Source organism: Rosa rugosa, chromosome 5 (genome assembly GCF_958449725.1).
Source record: "Rosa rugosa chromosome 5, drRosRugo1.1, whole genome shotgun sequence".
NCBI classification, from domain to species: Eukaryota; Viridiplantae; Streptophyta; class Magnoliopsida; order Rosales; family Rosaceae; genus Rosa; species Rosa rugosa.
Window position 1 is genome coordinate 15,102,674 of NC_084824.1, and position 18,201 is coordinate 15,120,874.

The following is an 18,201-nucleotide window of genomic DNA, read 5'->3' on the forward strand; positions in this document are numbered from 1 at the left end:
TTCGAAGATATAGCGACTAAGGTCTGTTCTGTAGACCTCCAAGATATCACGGTCTTTCCCATGGTGAACGTTTAACCAGTTTGGGAATGACCTTTGCATGGGTCAGAGAGATACCCAACATCAGCAAAACCTTCCAAAACACTTATGTCGTTTTGGGATGGGGATAGTGGATGCAGGCCAGTGTTGGCGGCGTTCCTGGTGTGTGATGGGTCTGAATCCATCATCTCTCTGTAGGGATAGAACGAGCCCATATCAATCGTACATCTCAAGTACCGAAAGATATCTTTTACACCAATCGAATGGCGTCGCGTTGGCGCAGAGCTATACCTTAGCTAACAAGTTCACTGCAAATGAGATGTCTGGTCTTGTGCATTGAGCTAAGTACAATAATGCGCCTATTGTACTCAAGTAAGGCACTTCTGCCTCTAGCACATCTTCGTCATCATCCTTCAGACGAAGAGAATCCTTTTCAGGATCAAGACTAAGGACGATCATGGGGGTGCTTGAAGGTTTGACCTTGTCAAAATGCCTAAGCATCTATCAATACGATACTCAAGTTCCAAACCGAGGCATAATCGTGTTCTCCCAAAATCCTTCATCTCAAACTCGGATTTGAAGTGTTCAGCGGTTTCCCTTAACTCTCTAAGGGCTTCTAATAAAGATCATGTCCAACATGAACCGCGATGGAATCTGAAACTTATTTATGAAAACACGTGGGCATATCCCTTTCCAATCAAGTAGTCATTTTAGCAAGCGTTTCAACCTCTTTGTAAACGCGCTCCGTGGACTAGAGCCACTTGACTTGGGTAAATGAAGTTCACCATGAACCTTCATGTATATTCCGTATCTAAATCCCTATAGAGATACGTAGTGACCACATTTATAAGCTGCATGTTCAGTTATTCAGAAACTACCAAACTGACAGGGTAGTGGAGTGCAATGACATCTATTACGAGAGAATATGTCTCATCGTAGTCGATTCCAGGGCGTTTTGTGAGAAGCCTTGCGCCATAAGGCGAGATTGCCATCTCTTTTTCTCATCACGCTTTCTAACGAATACCCATTGGTCAATAGGTTTTATGTTAGGAGGTATTGGCATCACTGGCTCAAAAACCTTCCTCTTCGTTAGAGAATCCATCTTAACCTGGATCGCATCTTTCCATTTAGGCCAAATCTCTCTACGTTGGCATTCATTCATCAACGGAGTGTGGTTCGATATCATCGGACTCAACAAACTCATGTGCAACGAAGTGCGTGACTACATCATCAATTATGATGGAGTTTCTATCCCACGTCTTATGTACACTAGTGTAAGTTTCATAGAGCTCTATATTCTCAAGAATAGGTTCTGACGTTGAGGCGTCCCCCAATGATAAACATAACCCGGAAGATACTCATGAGACGGATTTTGAGTGTTGATGATCCAAGGATTGGTTTGTGCCAAGATATCCTTCGAACCCACGAGCCTCCCACGCATTCTAGCTGGGGCCATGGCCTGTAACGCCAGAGTGTCACTCTCTTTGGCGTTGGCGCCATGCCTACCTCCGTGTAGGGTGGCGCTACGTCCTCTCGTAGGGACGTCCTTCTTTGCAGGCATGTTTGCAGCATATTTGTGTGATCTCGTCACTTTAATAGGGATCGAGATGAGACATAGAGGGGACAGGCCACGATAATTCCTGTCGTTCCTGCTGAACATCCGTGTTCTTATCTCTCCCTAACGACGGGAAGATTGTCTCATCAAAGTGACAACCCGCAAATCTAGCGGTAATGAGATCGCCTTGCAAGGGCATTAAGTGGCGGACGATTGTTGAAGTCTCAAATCCAACGTAGTTGCCCAGTCGTCTGTAAGGACCTATCATAGAGCGCTGTGGCGGAGCAATTGGCACATAAATGGCTCACTCAAATATGCGTAAGTACGATACTTGTACCCAGTCACTAGCTGTAACGCAGAGGTACATTGAGTGGCGGTGGGTCGTAGATGAATTAGCATAGCTGCATGCGATATTGCATCACCCCAAGCGGATATAAAGGGATTGGTGCGCATTACCAATGTCCGGACTATCATCGTAGTCGTTTCTGCGAGACCATTTGGGTGTGTACATGGGAATGTGATGTCCAACATTAGTCCCATTGCAATAACCACCGAAAGTCTTTCGATGTAAACTCTCTAGCATAGTCAAATCCAATTGACTGAATAGGATGATCCGGGGAGTGAGCCCGTTGTCATATGATATGTGCTAGGAGTGTAGCATAAGTAGCATTTATAGGTGGACAATGGCACAACACGTGACCAGCGTGTTTGCGTGTCAACCAACATCATGAGATATTTAAACGTCCGCAAGTTGGTTGAATCAGTCCACAGAATCCCCACGGATTCGATGTAAGAACAGAATGAGTATTTTCATATCCTTTGCATAGGACGGTCTTAGTCCTAATTTCCCGAAGGAACAGGCTTTGCAAAATGAGCGAGGGGCCTTAGAAGCAACCAATGAGGATTTTGGTTGGGCCTGAGCGTCTGTAGCGCTATTAGAAGCAAAATGTGTGACTACATCTCCCATCATGACGTTGGAGCCATGGAAATTAGCATGTATGGCGTCATGGCCACTAGGAGGAACAACCATGGCGTCATGCTCATGGTTGGCGCCATTTATGGCGTCATCAGATTCTTGCTTCGTTTTGCTAAAAAGGATGGATGTCTGTGTGAAGTCTTCAGTATACGGATCATCATATCATGACTAGGATGATCTATCCTGTCGTGACAAAGCCAATATGTGTCTAAATCCAAGAGATCTTCTCTCATAACTTTATTGGATTTAATAGCTCGAATAGTGACATAGAGTCCACTAGAGAGACACATAAACTTCTCTAAGATGCGCCTTTGTTCGCAATCGTTAGAGGTATTGCAAAGGAACTCATCTCCGTTCTCTACATGCGTTTTCGCATGGAATCCGTTGGCTATTCATAGGGCAATTTGCCCTAAGAGCGTAGTGAGTTTCTGTGACAGTAATCAATGTGCCATTTGGCAATGGGAACTTGGGCTATTCCATGTCCTTGAGTTAATATTGATGGCCCAGCCATCGTAGTCACAAAGTAATATGCTAAGAATCAAAATTGAGTCATAATGAAAAGAACTTGGAATTTTATTCATAAGCCAACGGAGTACATCATTGTCTCTTAACCATTAGGAGAATCTAATCCAAAAGCTAGTTAATGCAAAACAAAGGTAGTTGTTTGACTTCTTTCGGTAACTCCAAAGTAAGTATGACCAAGTGAGTAGAGAGATGTCGGTGGAGCAAAGCTCATTTAAGTACCACTTATCTCAAAACCTTCCTAGACATCATACTCATTTTGGATGAACTTATGTGAAGAAAAACGAAACCAATGGCATTTACTACAAAGTATATGGCAATTGCCTATTACATCTCTTGGAAAAATAAAGACTTAAACAGAATTGGCGATCTATCGATCCCAGCCAGATTTGTAGTCTTCAACCCTTCACTCTAGATCATTTTCTTGATCTTCTTGTTCCACATAGTGAGCTTCTCTTGCTTCACAATATGCTTTGTAGCGCTTCATGAGCTCTACAAATGTGTGCCCAATGATCAGACACTCCACATCGAGAACATACATCTCTTTGCTCAAACTCCATTGATTGAGGCACTTTGAAAACGTCATTTAGATGGCTCTTAGTGTTGGTGGCGCCACCAACATGGCCAGAGGTGTTGCCTCCCTCTCTCTTTCCACGTTGACCTCTTCGGTTCCGTGTTCGCCTATTTTGGCGGTTACCTTCCCTAGTAGAGCGATTATATGGACCAGAACGTCCAAATGTATCCCTAAGATTAGGGTTTCGCTCTTGGCGCCCTTTCTTTGGGCGCGACTATAATTGGATTCCGGAATATGCTCTGTTCCCACGGATCTCAAATTATAGTTCTTCACAATGATGTTGTCATGCTTTTCAGCGACATTCATAGCTCCAATAAGCTCATGAAACCTTGTGATCCGTCTTGCAATAACATCGATTCGATAGTTCTTAGCAACCATCAATGCAGAGACGGGGAAGGTAGAGAGAGTCTTCTCAATCAACATCGCATTTGTGATCTCTTTACCACAGAATTCCATTAAGGATTTAATGCGAAGTGCTTCCGAGTTGTAGTCAAGAACTGACTTGAAATCACAGAAGCGGAGGCTATGCCATCTCACTTCTAGGTCAGGAAGCATGGGAGTCACGGACGTTGCCAAATCTTTCTTCGAGTGAGACCCACAGCCTTCTGGGGTCTTCTTCATTCATACACTCGTACTGGAGCGAATCATCCATATGACGAGTCATTAGGATGATGACTTTCGTCTTATTTGCCTCTAAGGCTGCTCTATTGGCTTCCAAAGCTTGAGCTTGCTCAACAGTTAGCACGTCCTGGCTAGGCTCGAGAATCGTATCTAGGATTCCATCGGCCTTGAGATGCTGGCGGACATCACGAACCCACCTGTGATATCCAGAGCCAGTTGTTCCCAATGGAGCAAAGTCTAATTTGTTCAGGTTACTCATCCTGAAAGAGAACAAGAAATTAGGGTTAGTTTCGGAGCGCAACAGGCTACCACGAAAACATATAAAATTTCTTAGCGTAATCGCTTCCAAGAAATTAGGAATTTCCGAGCGTAGTCGCTTCCAAGAAATTCGATTCCAAGAGATATTGGATTAGATCGAAACAATGACGTAAGTGGTCGATCATAAATTCTCTACAAACTCTAAGTTTGGAGATCTCAACAAGCTCTAAGCTTGGAGTGAGCACGAACCCCCACAGTTTGGCTTAATTTGGTCTCCCCTATGATGAAGAAAGGGGGGTAGAAGAAGGGAGGTTGCAAGTCCCCGAAAAAGAAGAGAAATTGAATTAAAAAACTCTAAAAAATGGGAACGTTTAGTAAAAAATACCTCGAAAATAGGTCGCCGGAAAAATTGACGGGAAAAAGTCGCCGGAAAAATCGTTGACCGGGGGTTGACCGGAGTGCTGACGTGGCACTGGGTCCTGTGCTGACGTGGCAGTGCTGACCTTGGGCTGATGTCAGCGGGCTTCTGGGCTTGGGTCAGTGTGCTTCTGGGCCTGTTCCTTTTTCTTCTGGGCTGGGCCTTCCTTTTTCTTTTTTTTTCTCTTTCTTCTTCTTTTCTTCTTCTTTCTTTTCTGCCGGTTTTTCTGCCGTACTTTGAGTGGGCCTGTTCAGCAAGTTTTACACCGGATTTTGGATTTTTTATTCCGGTTCCTGAAATTATAGATCAAGAGTCTTCTGCTACCAAAGTTTGGTGGAAATTGGAGGTCTAGAAGATGGTGAACCGGTGGAATATTTGCTGCGAGTTGTATGGAGCTTCCGGTGGCCGGTTCGGTGGGTTTCCGGCCGGTTCTTGGGGTGGGGTTGCCGGTTCTGGACTCCTGGGATCGAGTTCTTCAAGGTGTGAGGTGGAGGCAGAAAAGGCTTCAAGGTTTTGTATTCGGATTCAAGGTTTTTAGCTTCTTGAATCAGGATTTGGCTATTTGTTTCAGGGTTAGGGCTTCGTGCTGATAACGTGTTGTAGAGAAACGGTAATTGAGAGAGAATTGCTGTGTCTTCTCATTGATAATAGGGGCCTCTTTATATAGAGGATTACAATGCATAGAATCTGAATTGTACAAGGAAAGGTAATCATACAATGAATGGATATCTCTAAGATATTCTCCGAGATTCTCTCTAATTAAAACCCTATTACCACTAGGTCAAGTAACCTAGAGTTTGGGCCAGACACACAAATAGAGATTTACTTGAACAGATTGATAATTTTAAAATTATTGACGCTTTGATTTCATTTTGACTTTAGTTGATTGGCTAGTTAATTTTATGTTACCTAGCCAGTCAACTACAATCTAAGTACATTTTCTTAATAGATTGATAATTTTTTGTTGACATATGTAGCAATCATAGCAATCTAAGTATATTTTCTTAATAGAAAATGTATTTCACTTTATCTGAAAAAAGTTTCTCTCTCGAGGAAACCTAAAGGCCGGTTTTTTGTTATGGGCAATCATCCTCGTCCAGTGGCGCTTGGGCGCACCGGCTGGCCTTTGGCCTCGCCGTTGTCACGAGGTTGGCTGCCGGACAGGTATTGAATGGACTATTGCTCGTGGGATGGCATCTGATGGGGTTTGCTCGGGGCTTGTGGATGGTCTGGCTGGGATGGAGGCAGAGATGGTGGTTGTGCTTGCAGATCTGGCGATCGATTCTCCGAGGCGACGTGGCTTGAAGCGACATGGCTCGTGCGGGTTTGGGTTGTCGACGGTATGCTTGTGGCGGTTCGGATCGTGCGGTGCAAGTCGTGGTGGCGTGTTCTGTGGGGTTTTGGGTCGCTGGAGGTGGATGGTTGGGCGCAAATCGAAACGGTGCTGGTAGTGGCGGCGTACGGCGGACGGAGCTTGGCTGGCTGGTCTGTGCGTCGGGGATGGAGTTTGGCTGGCAGGTGGACTAGACCGGACCAGGCTATTGGGCCTTGGGTGGACCTTTGCTGATGGCATTCTATTTGGGCTTTGGGTTTATGGGCTGGGGCTTGACCCTGGTCTCTCAATTGGGCTAGGGTTTAGGCCATTGGCCCAACTCTATGTTTTTAGCTTTTTTGTCTAATTACACTAAGTTCCCTTGTATTAGGAACCTAACATCCCTATGTGGTAGGGGCCTATATTCTATGTCTCCATTTTATCCATAGTTTATAGGCTCACTTTAAGTGAGCGGTTAGTTCGAATATAGGTGGTCTATCTCTATGTATCACAGTAGTTTTGCTACAACTTCTTGATCTGTCTAGTTGAAGGCAGCAGAAGGATATGTAATGGCCACCTTGGCATGCGTCAATGAAATCCACATTCCCTTCAAAAAAAGTATATTTTCTTAATAATTAGAAAATATTCCTTGTTTGTAGATTGATAATTTTTTGTTGACATACGTAGCTAGCAATCATAGCAATCTAAGTATATTTTCTTAGTAGAAAATATTCCTTGTTTGTAAATTGATAATTTGGTGATATTTGGGAAGCATATTCTTTTTCTAATAATACAGGTCATTCAAATTAATGAACATATTATTTTTCCTTCATTTATAAGTAAAAAAAAATTAATTTAATTTATTGTATAATGATATCTGATTCATGATTGACTTGCCAAATAGAAAAAAGAAAAAAAAGAAAAAGAAACATAATCATAAGGGAAGGTAGTAGTTAGGGTAATTTGCAAAAAAAAAAAAAAAATAATAATAATAATAATTAAAGTACTAGAATAATAGAGCGTGAGTGTGTGAATAGAGAAAATGAGTGTGTCAATAACACCACCCAAAATAAAAACTAGAATGCGGTGCAATGAGTGGTCAGATGCTCAAACCCTATAGTTGGAATAGAGTATAGTTGATAGTGTAACTTTGGTTACATTAATGGAAGAGTATATAGTTGATAGTGTAACTTTGGTTACATTAATGGAAGAGTATAGTGGATACTGACAACTACTATTTGCCTTCATTTGGCCACGTTTAGGGTCGGTTGTTCTTGTTATTGCTCTTGTTTTTTATTGGTCATTTGTATGACTTATTTTAATTCATAAGATTTTTCTCCTTTTCATAATAAAATTAGTTAATTACTGATCGAAAAGAAAAATAACTACAAAATGGTAAGCATTTTCTCACTAGTAGTTTTGAAAATTAACCAGCTAGCTAGAATCACCCGCGATTACTTTGGCTTGATAAGTGATAACGTACAATTTCCCCACTTCCCACCTTGGTCCCAAAAGAAAATGCATTTTCTCTTTGTTATCATGCTTGTCTAACTGTCAATGCAAAAAGAATAGATTTGGTTGGTATTTTATAAAAAGACAATTTTCAGATGAAGACCTAATTTAAAGGAATGCCTGTATAGTATCAGAAACCAGTCGTACGCGATGCCGATAAGGGCATAAATGGAAACTCCTTAATTCAGAACGAAAGAAAGAGATGGAGACATTAAACGATAGGGCTTTGAACAGTCCTGTCACTACAACAAATATGGGCAAAAGATACCATTAGTCCCCACAATTAGCTAGATTAATGGTGACAGCACCAAAAAAAGACTCACCAATCCTCTGTTTTTTTTTGTCCGACACTCACCAAAGCCCACAAACGTGTGATTGCAATTTAAATATTCATAGAAAAGGAAGATTTCAAAGTCACCAAACGCAATTTTATTTAGATAAGTAGGGGTTTACTACCAAAACAAGGGCAAAGCCCTGTTCTCAGAAACAAAAATGAAAGCCGACATGAACTCTCTCTCCCCCCTTCTCCCTTCTCCCTTCTCTTTTACCAGCAACTATGGTCTCCGACCATCGGTTATTGTCACCGCTCAACCCATCTGCCGCAGGAACCAACGATCTACAAACTATACGAGCGCGTTGGATCTCCCTCTACTCGACCAGCTATGATCGACAGTTCTGGATGTCGTCGTCGATTGGTAAGTCAATTTGCAATTGGATCTAGTTATTTTCGCCTTTGCATGTTCGTTCTCTCTCAACTTGCCTTGGGTACAGTTTGTTGTGGTGGCTCTCTATTCTATTGTTGTTGCAGTCGGCTTCTTTCATTCTCATCTATGGTTTTTTTTTGTTCCTCCACCATTTTATCCTTAATTAGTCTTAGTTGTTTTTATTTTATCCCTGCACACGACTTTAACAGCGGAAGAATATGAAGCTGCAAGTGCCAGTATCATATTCATTAGGGAAACAAATGTGATATTTGGGAAAAAAAAAAAAAAAAACAAGTTGCTATGAAAGATAGATAGCTGGAACGAAAGAAGAAAAGTGATGGAATTATTACATTTGAATTTGTTTGGTTCATCTATTTCTCTAATTAATCTCTTAAAAGTTCTAGGATTTTTTAATAGTGGAATCATTGTAAGCTTCAGTTGTATATTTTCATTGGGTTTAGTATCCATATCAACCATTGTCTCTTTTTTATTTCCTGCAGTTTCACTCACATATGCACTTTCTCTTTACCTAATTTCTTTGTCAAATTTATTCGCAGGTTTCAATTTTTTCAACCTTAGGGTTTCGAATTTGGGGCTTGTGCAGCAACCTATCAAATTTGTTTCCCTCGTTACAAAATTGGAGTTTATCTTGACACGCATACAGACTTTCCATGACGAGTTCAGTCACTGTGATTTTAATTTAGATTCGGTATGGATCTGAATCCATGTAGCTTATTTTTGTTTCTGGTTTGCTATATGGCTAAGATTTTATCTTTTAATTTTATTCTTCTGGGCATGAAAGAGGCATATTGGTGAGATAATGTTTTTAACTTTAGTTTTGCATGCCAGTGATTAGTTGTAATAGCATATATGCTTGGTACGTTTTGTTGAATTGTGATGTATGCCACTGTTTTCCTCTTCCAAATATGCTTGGTATGTTTTGTTTTCTCTATTATGTTGGTTTACTGGAATTATTGTTGGTTGGAATTATGGATGAGGACTTAGAAATAGTAATTGATAATGCTTCTTGTGGATGTTCTTTGATTTTGCAAGTTTTAACTTCTCATTACATTAATTTATTTTATGTGCTATTTTACTTTGATTCTTCATACATATATGCTTATGTGTTACTAATTTGGTCATGATCTGCCATGTTTCTTTTGCAGAACAGCGTATGATGTGAGTTTGAGTGATGAGAGCTGACCTCGAGATCTCTTTGATTTCGTCAGCGGCAAATGCTTTCAAGTCATGGGAAAGGCTTGATGTGTAAGTGTCAACTGTTTAATATGACTCTTGCTGCTTTGTATGGTTTCTACTTTCCACTTCTTCTGTTTATTATTTACTAATTCTGCATACTGGTTTCCAGAGGTGGCATTATATCCCACTCTTTTGAATTGGAGGCCAAGATGAAAGGACTGTTTAGCGGTGCAACAGCTGTTATTACATTCGCTTTCTCTCAAAGGCTGCTCTGCAGGTTGAATAGAATGTCCAAATTCCTTGTATAATGCGAGCTTTTCTTGTTTCCTTTAGGAGGCATATTCTGTGCCTTCTCCCTTTACTCCTGTTCTTTCTTAGTAGGAGCCCTCCATTTAACGCAATGACTTGTACTTTTTCCACAGGAGAGTGTTGATGCTTTTATCAACTGTGTTGTGAAAAACATAGGATTCAGCTAGGGAAAGCACGTTGCATGTTTGATCAGAATATGGAAGGACCAGTCACATATACAATTGGTATACAGCTTCCTCCATTTTCTTCTATTATAGCTTCTTCCGTATTTTTTTTTTTTTTTTTGTATTTTTCCCTTCACATATGCTATGTAATGATTGTTAAACTGGTTAATGAATCTGTTGCAGTTATACTTTCGATGAGAATACTCCACTTGTTGATGTCCATAGTACATCTCTGCATTGGGTGAAACAATATTCAAGGGACTGCAAAGCGGAGATAAGGATGGGGTCTGGCTAATGCAGGTAAAAGGAAGGATTTAATTGAGTCTTACTATTTAACTCTGAGTATCTCTTTTAAGAGAATGTAGCTAGTTACATTGACATCCCACTTGTAAACAGTAACCATGCCTTCTTATTTATGTTTCTCTAGATATTAGCACACGATACTTGCGCCATTTTCATTTTAGTGCAAGAAGCATGCATACTATGGAATAGTTTTTATACCCTCATATATTGTTTGTGCATTAGTCCCTAAGCATGCATACTCTGTGAAATCATAGTGATTATTTCTAGCCAAGTAAGCTGACTTGCCCCTTTGCTGCTTGCAGGAGAGATATTTTTGCAGTTCAGTGATGGACCAAGAGAGATGATATATTGTTCTTATTTCAGATGAAAGAAGAGTGAAAGGAGTCTCCTGTAGAGTTGTTTACAATAATTTGTATTTACATATTTAAATATGGGTCTTTCTAAATGTACCCAGCAAATATCTAAATATACCCAGCAAATTTTTTACACCCAAAACAATCCTAAAATCTCTAACTACACCCAACGAGTTTTCCGATAATACCCTTATTTTTTATTAAACCCAGCAAAACTCATACACCCAGCAAAACCTTATCGAGATGAAGAATAACAAACACCCAGCAAACTTCTTCGTTCTTCTGAGATGAAGAATACCAATCTTATAATGATATTTTTATTGCTGATCTGGTAACATAGATTTAATTTAATTAATCAGATTGATCCTTCCGATCCAGTGCTTTCTTTCTCGATACGTAGAATTGAGATAGATGATGATGGAAACACCGGTCTAAATCCATTCTCATTCACTTGGCTATCATCAATCGATCCAACACTCAATTTGCTCAGATTGCTTCACTTCCCCAACTCTCGAGTCTCGATGTCTTTCTCTTTCTCTTTCTTTGTCCCACATCTCAAGTCGGAGGTTAATATTTTTAATTGGATCAAAACTCAAAACTCAGAGTTGACGAGTTCAGGTTAGTTAATTGCTACCCATTCTAAAGCAACATCAATAGGGACTAGGGCAAGAATTAGAAAACTCAAATATGTACTATGGATCCTAGGTCACTAGTATCCGGCCAATTGATTTCTCAATGTACTATAGACCTTTGAAATGTTCAGGTCAGTAAAGAATTAATAACTTAATGCACGAGCCCGGAGATGTATTTCATTGTGGAAGATATATAGAGGACACTTGAGAAACTGTATAATGGTGCCAAAAGAGGCTCACAAGGTACAAAGAACGCAGAGATGCAAACGCCTCACTGCAAGCATGGCATCAAGAATCACAAAACCCAGCAACAGTGGAAAATGCATTTTCTTCGATCTATTCAGCAGCTAATTAAGTCTTTTATGTTGAATGATAAAAAAAAATGAACATACTTTAATAGAAGTTTCTAAAATCATGATTGCACTCACACTTTTGGCAGTACCATGTGTATTAAACTTAAGAAATGAAGCAAGTTTAATGAAAAATGAAGTTTGGAATTCAAGTTTTTTGCGGGAAGAAAACCATGTTGTTTCATGAATATAATATTGCTAGGTACAAATAGAAAACACAATTTCAACTTTTATGGTTTTTTTTTTGTTGTCATTATCTTAGTTTACCATGACTTTTAATGTCATTTCTTATGGGGATACAACCGTCTTTTCATGCAAATTATGATTTGCTGGGTATACTTAGATATTTGCTGGGTACATTTAGAAAGACCCTTTAAATATATATATATATATATATATATATATATATATATATATATATATATATATATATATTTTTTTTTTTAAATTGGAATATATGTAGTCACCAAAGGTTGTATTAGTGGGTATGAAGTTGTTGTGGGACCCATAATGGCAGACACCAAAAAAATGATAGTGGGTATTTGGGTCTTTGTCACGCCAGCAAAGGAAACCATTGCTCATAATATTGGCTCAACCGTGGCTATTGGTGTTAGGAAAATTCTACAAAATGTTAACGTATGACATGCATACAATTGCCTTAAAAGTGGTAATTTGAGTCCTCAAAATAGTAATATTAGTCCTCAAAGTTGTAACATGAGTCCTTAAAGTGGTAAATTTTCTTAGTTACCACAAGAGTCCTCAAAATAGTAATATTAGTCCTCAAAGTGGTAACATGAGTCCTTAAAGTGGTAAATTTTCTTAGTTTACCATATGAGTCCTCAAAATAGTAATATTAGTCCTCAAAGTGGTAACATGAGTCCTTAAAGTGGTAAAAATAGTTGATGTATGAGAAATGTTAACATACCATAGCTTTACCCATTGGTGTTATACACCAATGACTGGTGCCCATTGACCCAATAGACACCATTAGTGATGGTGTCTAAAGGCCAGATTTGTGATAGTGTGTTCATACATAGTTCATCACCATACACTAGTACACTACTAATTAACACAGACATGCATCTACCACGTACGTACGCGATTGCATGAAATTATTGCGTGCAAATAGCTAACAGAATTATTGGTATTCAATTCAATATTTCTTGAGGGCTTTGCGACGCATCTGAGATTCAGTGGGAACTTTGACGTCAGTTGCCAACCCAATTGCTTGAAGAGCTGTGATTACATACCAAGTGAAGTCGACTTGCCACCATTCCAGACCCTGTCGAGCTGAGTATTCAAATGCATGATGGTTGTTGTGCCACCCTTCTCCAAGTGCGATCCATCCCAACCACCTGTTAAACAAAACAAAATGATATATGTCCCACTTAGTCGTCGTTGATTAATCTAAATGTAGGGACCGAGATCGAATAAATCCATACCAATTGTTCTTTGACAGGTCGCCGGTGTTCCATACTTGTTTTCCCCAGATGTGACCGGCCGAGTTTACTAGCAAGGTGAAGTGGAAAACATATACCGTTCTCACTCCCTGCAATCATTCATTAATCATAATGATAAGTTGTATTCGATTTTCAACTGTTTCTCTATCCGCAATAGAATGGCTACGGATTTGAGCCATGTATACACATGGTGAAGTGAGGAATTGTAGTTTAGTACGTACCATTCCCCAAATAAAGAAAGGTAGGTCCACCTAGGGCATAGAGCAAAGCTCCAGAAACAATTATGTGTAAAACGTATGTACGATGAAGAAATCTATAGAACCACTGCTTCTTCATATCCTCAACGTTCTTCAATCCTCCATTCTGACAAAACTCATAACATTAATTTCAATTCATATTAAAATGTAATCCTTAATTAATTCCTTCTTACTTTTCGATATCGAGAAGTGCTATCAAAGATCCAACCCACATGACTAAACCAGAAACCCTTCAAGGGGCTGTGAGGGTCTCTCTCTGTGTCTGTAAACTGGTGATGGTATCGGTGCGTGCTCACCCATTCTATCGGACTTCCCTGCAAATAAACCATCGAAAATAAACAACAAACACCATTTTATTCTTTTGTCTAGTAAAAGAACAAAAGAATACTCAAACATCAAAATCATGTATATGTAGTGGCACTTGGTAATCACATACCTGAAGTGATAGAGCCCCGAAATAGGCAAACAAGTACTCGAGCCATTTGGGAAGCCGTAAACTCTTGTGCGCAAGGTGTCTATGGAAACCCAGAGTGACTCCCAAACCAGTGAGAATATAGAGTGCGGCGGCCAACCAAAAGGCAGCCCATGTGAAATGAAACGGAGCAAACAAACAGAGGATGTGGGGGGCCAGAAAAGTGGCCGCCGTAATTATGTCTACCAAATTCCATGATCTCCCCAAAAATTGTACAAAGGGAGTCAACAAAATACTCACCACAAGGCCCCCCATTTCTGGCTATCAGTTGCTGCACTACAGTCTAGGCCAGGTATATATTTGTAGTCGATGAACTTGATCTGTATGAGAAGTAAGTGTTATATATATGTATATTGTAACATGAACAAGCACAGGATCAATTCATAGATATATAAACACAATTTAATGAACACTTATATATATGTCTTGTATAGAAAATAGTTGAATAGAACTAATATACATACATGAAGTATCTATGAAGTCAGCAAAATGAACAATAGCCTTCTGCAGATCTCTAAGTATGAACTCTTTGTTTATGGGGAAGGACTCTATTTCACGTTGTTTATTTCAATGTAGAGAATGCAGGGACTATCTCTTCTTTTATATAGAGTGCTTGAATACTTAGACTCAGTGGCGTAGCCAAAAATCTCATTTAGAAGAGTCAAATTTTATTAACTAACAAATTAAACTCATTTTCATTTATCTTCTAGGAATAACACAATCAGTTGCCAAAAAAAATATATAAATAAATAACACATCTTTAAAAAAATATTAGATAAGGAAATTTAGGGATAATATCACAAATGGTCACTGAACTTTGCTCTGTTCAACACTTTGGTCATTGACTTTTAAAAAATATCACTTTAGTCACTCATCTTTTACATCGTTTTACACATTACTCACTACCCGTTAAACTCTGTTATAATCTTGTAAATAATGCATATTATGAGGATATTTTTGTCTAGTTGAGATTTTTTCTATAAATCATATTAAATTATTTAATGGACGAAGAGAAGTATTAGATCTCACTTCCATCTCCATTCATCGGCTTTGTTGAGAATCCCAGACTTGTCATCAGATGTGCGGTGATAACTAATTCGTTGCTTATGGGAAGCTTCCCCCGACTCGATGTGAACGGAATGAGTGAATAATGACTTTGGTTGGGGGAGGCCGGTGGCGTTTCGAAGTGGCTCCAGTAACAAATTTGATGGGAAGTTAACTGTGTTTGCTAGGACTGATCGAAGAAAGAAGTATTGATTTTGAGGTTTGCCTTTTGACTCGGACTATACAAGCTTTGGCGGAGGATGCAGAGTTCACAAGTATGAAGTATATATGGATGAGGAGAAGAACATGATTTTCATGTTATTAAGACTGGGTTGTGTTTGTATTGTTCACGTCCGCAGGTTCAATTGAATTCATGACTGAGTGGTTATTGATGAAACCAAGAACTATATATGAAGCCTTGAATAAGATCTCTTCTTCTTCCTCTAGGATAAGATCTGATCATCTGAGAATATCTTGCTCCTATCATTATAATAAATACATTTTTGGTGAGTGGTGATCCCACTTCTACATATAAAATTCATACCAGTAATAAAATAAACCATTTTTTTTTTGTATGAAATTGAAGGAATTGGTTGCTTTATCTATACTATTTTTTTTTTTTGAAATGGAGCTGGTGCGGCTGCCCTCACGCCTTGATTAATGAAATTGCAGAATACAAGGGGGGGACATAAAGCCTGAACCCCATATTACAATAAGCATAAAGAGGACATCCTGAAATAATACCAAGAGTCTCCACAAAACCTATGTATTCGAACAAGCACCAATTAACAAAGAGTGCGCGAATGGCTATTCCATTTGCTTTGACATAGCGGTGACATACCGGAAAGATAACTCTATCATGAAGAAGCATCATTACAAATAACGCAGCTTTCCCACCATGTTGCCGCACGGAAATAAATCCGGCGACACTCAATTTCATTCTGCCACTAGGAGGTTGCGTCCATTTGATCAAGCAAATAGCTCGCCGCCTCGCTAGGTTAGTCAAGGCACACAGAGTGTGCATATCGGGCCAAAACCCACTTTGCCCTATCCAAATGTGGTAGGGAATTATTTTTGGCATAGAGCCATAGCTTACTAAAAGTAAAAGTAAATAATAATAAAGCAAAATAGGAAAGTAAGTTGGGTCAAGGGTCAAAGCCCAGACCAACACAGAGTCAAGGGTTAAAGCCCAGACCCAACTCTTAATCGGCCCAAGCCAAGATCCGGTGCAGAAAACATGACGCTCCGGCGCCTCCCCTGTTGTCCATCCTCCGGCAGCAGCACCACCATCACCTACCACCTTCCGGCTAGCCACAACGCCCTTCCTGAGATCGGAATCAGAACACCCAACCCAGTGATTGATCTGATCTGATAAGCTCGGGTCCAATCGATCTAATCTAACACCGGTGAATCGTCGTGACGCCGCCGTCCGGTTATCCCCCTCAGGCTATCTCCGATCCCGCCACACCACCACGAAACACCCCCCAGCTCGTCTGCGCTCCTTCCTCTGGTCAGGCGACATCGGCCCCGACTCCAATCTATCAGCCCACCGCTGCCCCTCGCCGATAAATCCCCCAAACGCCCTGGACAAAAACGTCGCTGCCCTGCTGCCTTCTCCCCGACCGGACCGTGCAATCCCGTACACAAGGTCCCTTCTAGACCGTCCGACGCCGCTGCCTCGAGGGCGTGCCGTCGGACTGGGCATACACCTTATCGGAAGACCAGACGCCGCCTAGGGTTTTGGAGAGAAAAGTTTTTGAGAATCCGAAAATTTTGTCATTTTATCTATACTATTATTAAGAGAAGAGAGCTTGCTCTTCATAACTGATTTTTTTTTTTACGATTATAACCCTAAAATATTAATAAACTTTAATAATAAATTAATTAGGACAATAGCGTCAATACATAAAATAAAAGATAAATAAAAATATAAAATAAAAAGACATCAAATGGCTATAGACATGGCAGAAAGAAACTGGTGACTCCAAGACGTGAATTGACTGTATTTTGGGGAGAGCTGCTGTTCCATGCCAACTTAAGATAATTTTACGAGATATTATGTTGCTGGTACAAAAATTCCATAATGTAATTTTTAGACACATATTTAGAGAAGCTAATTTTGCAGCTGATCATTTAGCAAACCTAGCATATAATCATCAGAATCCCAGGATATGGTTTTACTGTTTACCCCTTTTTGTGTACCAAGCGTTCCATTTGGATCAGCTGGAAATGGGTGTAATTAGGGATTTTTCTTTCTTGTTGTAATTTGTTTCTGTCATAAAAAAAAATGGTAAAAAAAAACTTTCCAACTTTATCACTAAAAAAAAAACTTTCCATTATTTCATATTTCCCTACACACATAAGGTGTGGGCCCTGCTAGTTTTTCTTGATAATGAATGTCTCAGTTCCCTTCCCTTTACCCATAACTTGAGCACCTCTCTGTTTTTTGAAAAGAACCTTTTCTTTTTCCTTTTTTCCGTTCTTCTTTTGCTTTATGGGCAGCAGTCAAACTATAGAAAAATAAAAGTTCTTGATGAATGATGCATCTTCCAGAAGACTGGATCCCATTTTGCTGGTCTATTAATGGAGAAGAAGATCAGAGGGAGATATCCGAATATCCAAACATGGATTAGAATATGAGAAATGATTATAAGACCACAATCGTCCCTGAGCTTCAAACTCGAGATTCTTGATGTATCGTGATGAAATCTGAAACTCTGAAAGAGAAAGAAATCTGAATGATTTTTTTGGGGTGATTCAACCAAAATACCTTTAACATTAAAGGTGTGTAACAAAATATTTAACAACAATGACTAAAGTGAAAGACAAAGTTAAACTTGAGTGACTAAAGTGATATATTTGAAAATTCAGTGACCAAAGTGTTTAATAAGTCAAAGTTCAGTAATCATTTGTAATATTCTTTCAATTATTTAAGTGTAATATTTCTTATACTAATGCGAAAATTGAAAAACCCTTAAATCATGTTGAATAAATTTAAGGATTTGACACTCCTAGACGTAATGGTTGTAGATGAGGGACATCAAAACAACTCAACAAGCTTTACTAGTCTACTATTGTGCAGCAAAGAGATGTGACCAAGAGCATGATTGATATTATACATTAAATTTGTGACAATACACTGTACGTTGATTTTGGACTTATTTGGCGTATT

General features: G+C 39.5%; 1 long non-coding RNA gene and 1 pseudogene across 1 annotated transcript; one reads left to right on the plus strand and one right to left on the minus strand.

Moving 5' to 3' along the window:
• The first annotated feature begins 8,215 nt into the window (after positions 1-8,215).
• Positions 8,216-10,947, plus strand: LOC133710502 (uncharacterized). Its single transcript, XR_009846727.1, has 7 exons — positions 8,216-8,479; positions 9,046-9,197; positions 9,655-9,754; positions 9,855-9,962; positions 10,108-10,218; positions 10,342-10,458; positions 10,764-10,947. It is a non-coding gene; the product is annotated as an uncharacterized LOC133710502 (long non-coding RNA).
• Positions 10,948-12,427: 1,480 nt separating this feature from the next.
• LOC133710789 (palmitoyl-monogalactosyldiacylglycerol delta-7 desaturase, chloroplastic-like) lies at positions 12,428-14,583 on the minus strand (annotated as a pseudogene).
• Between the last annotated feature and the right edge of the window lie 3,618 nt (positions 14,584-18,201).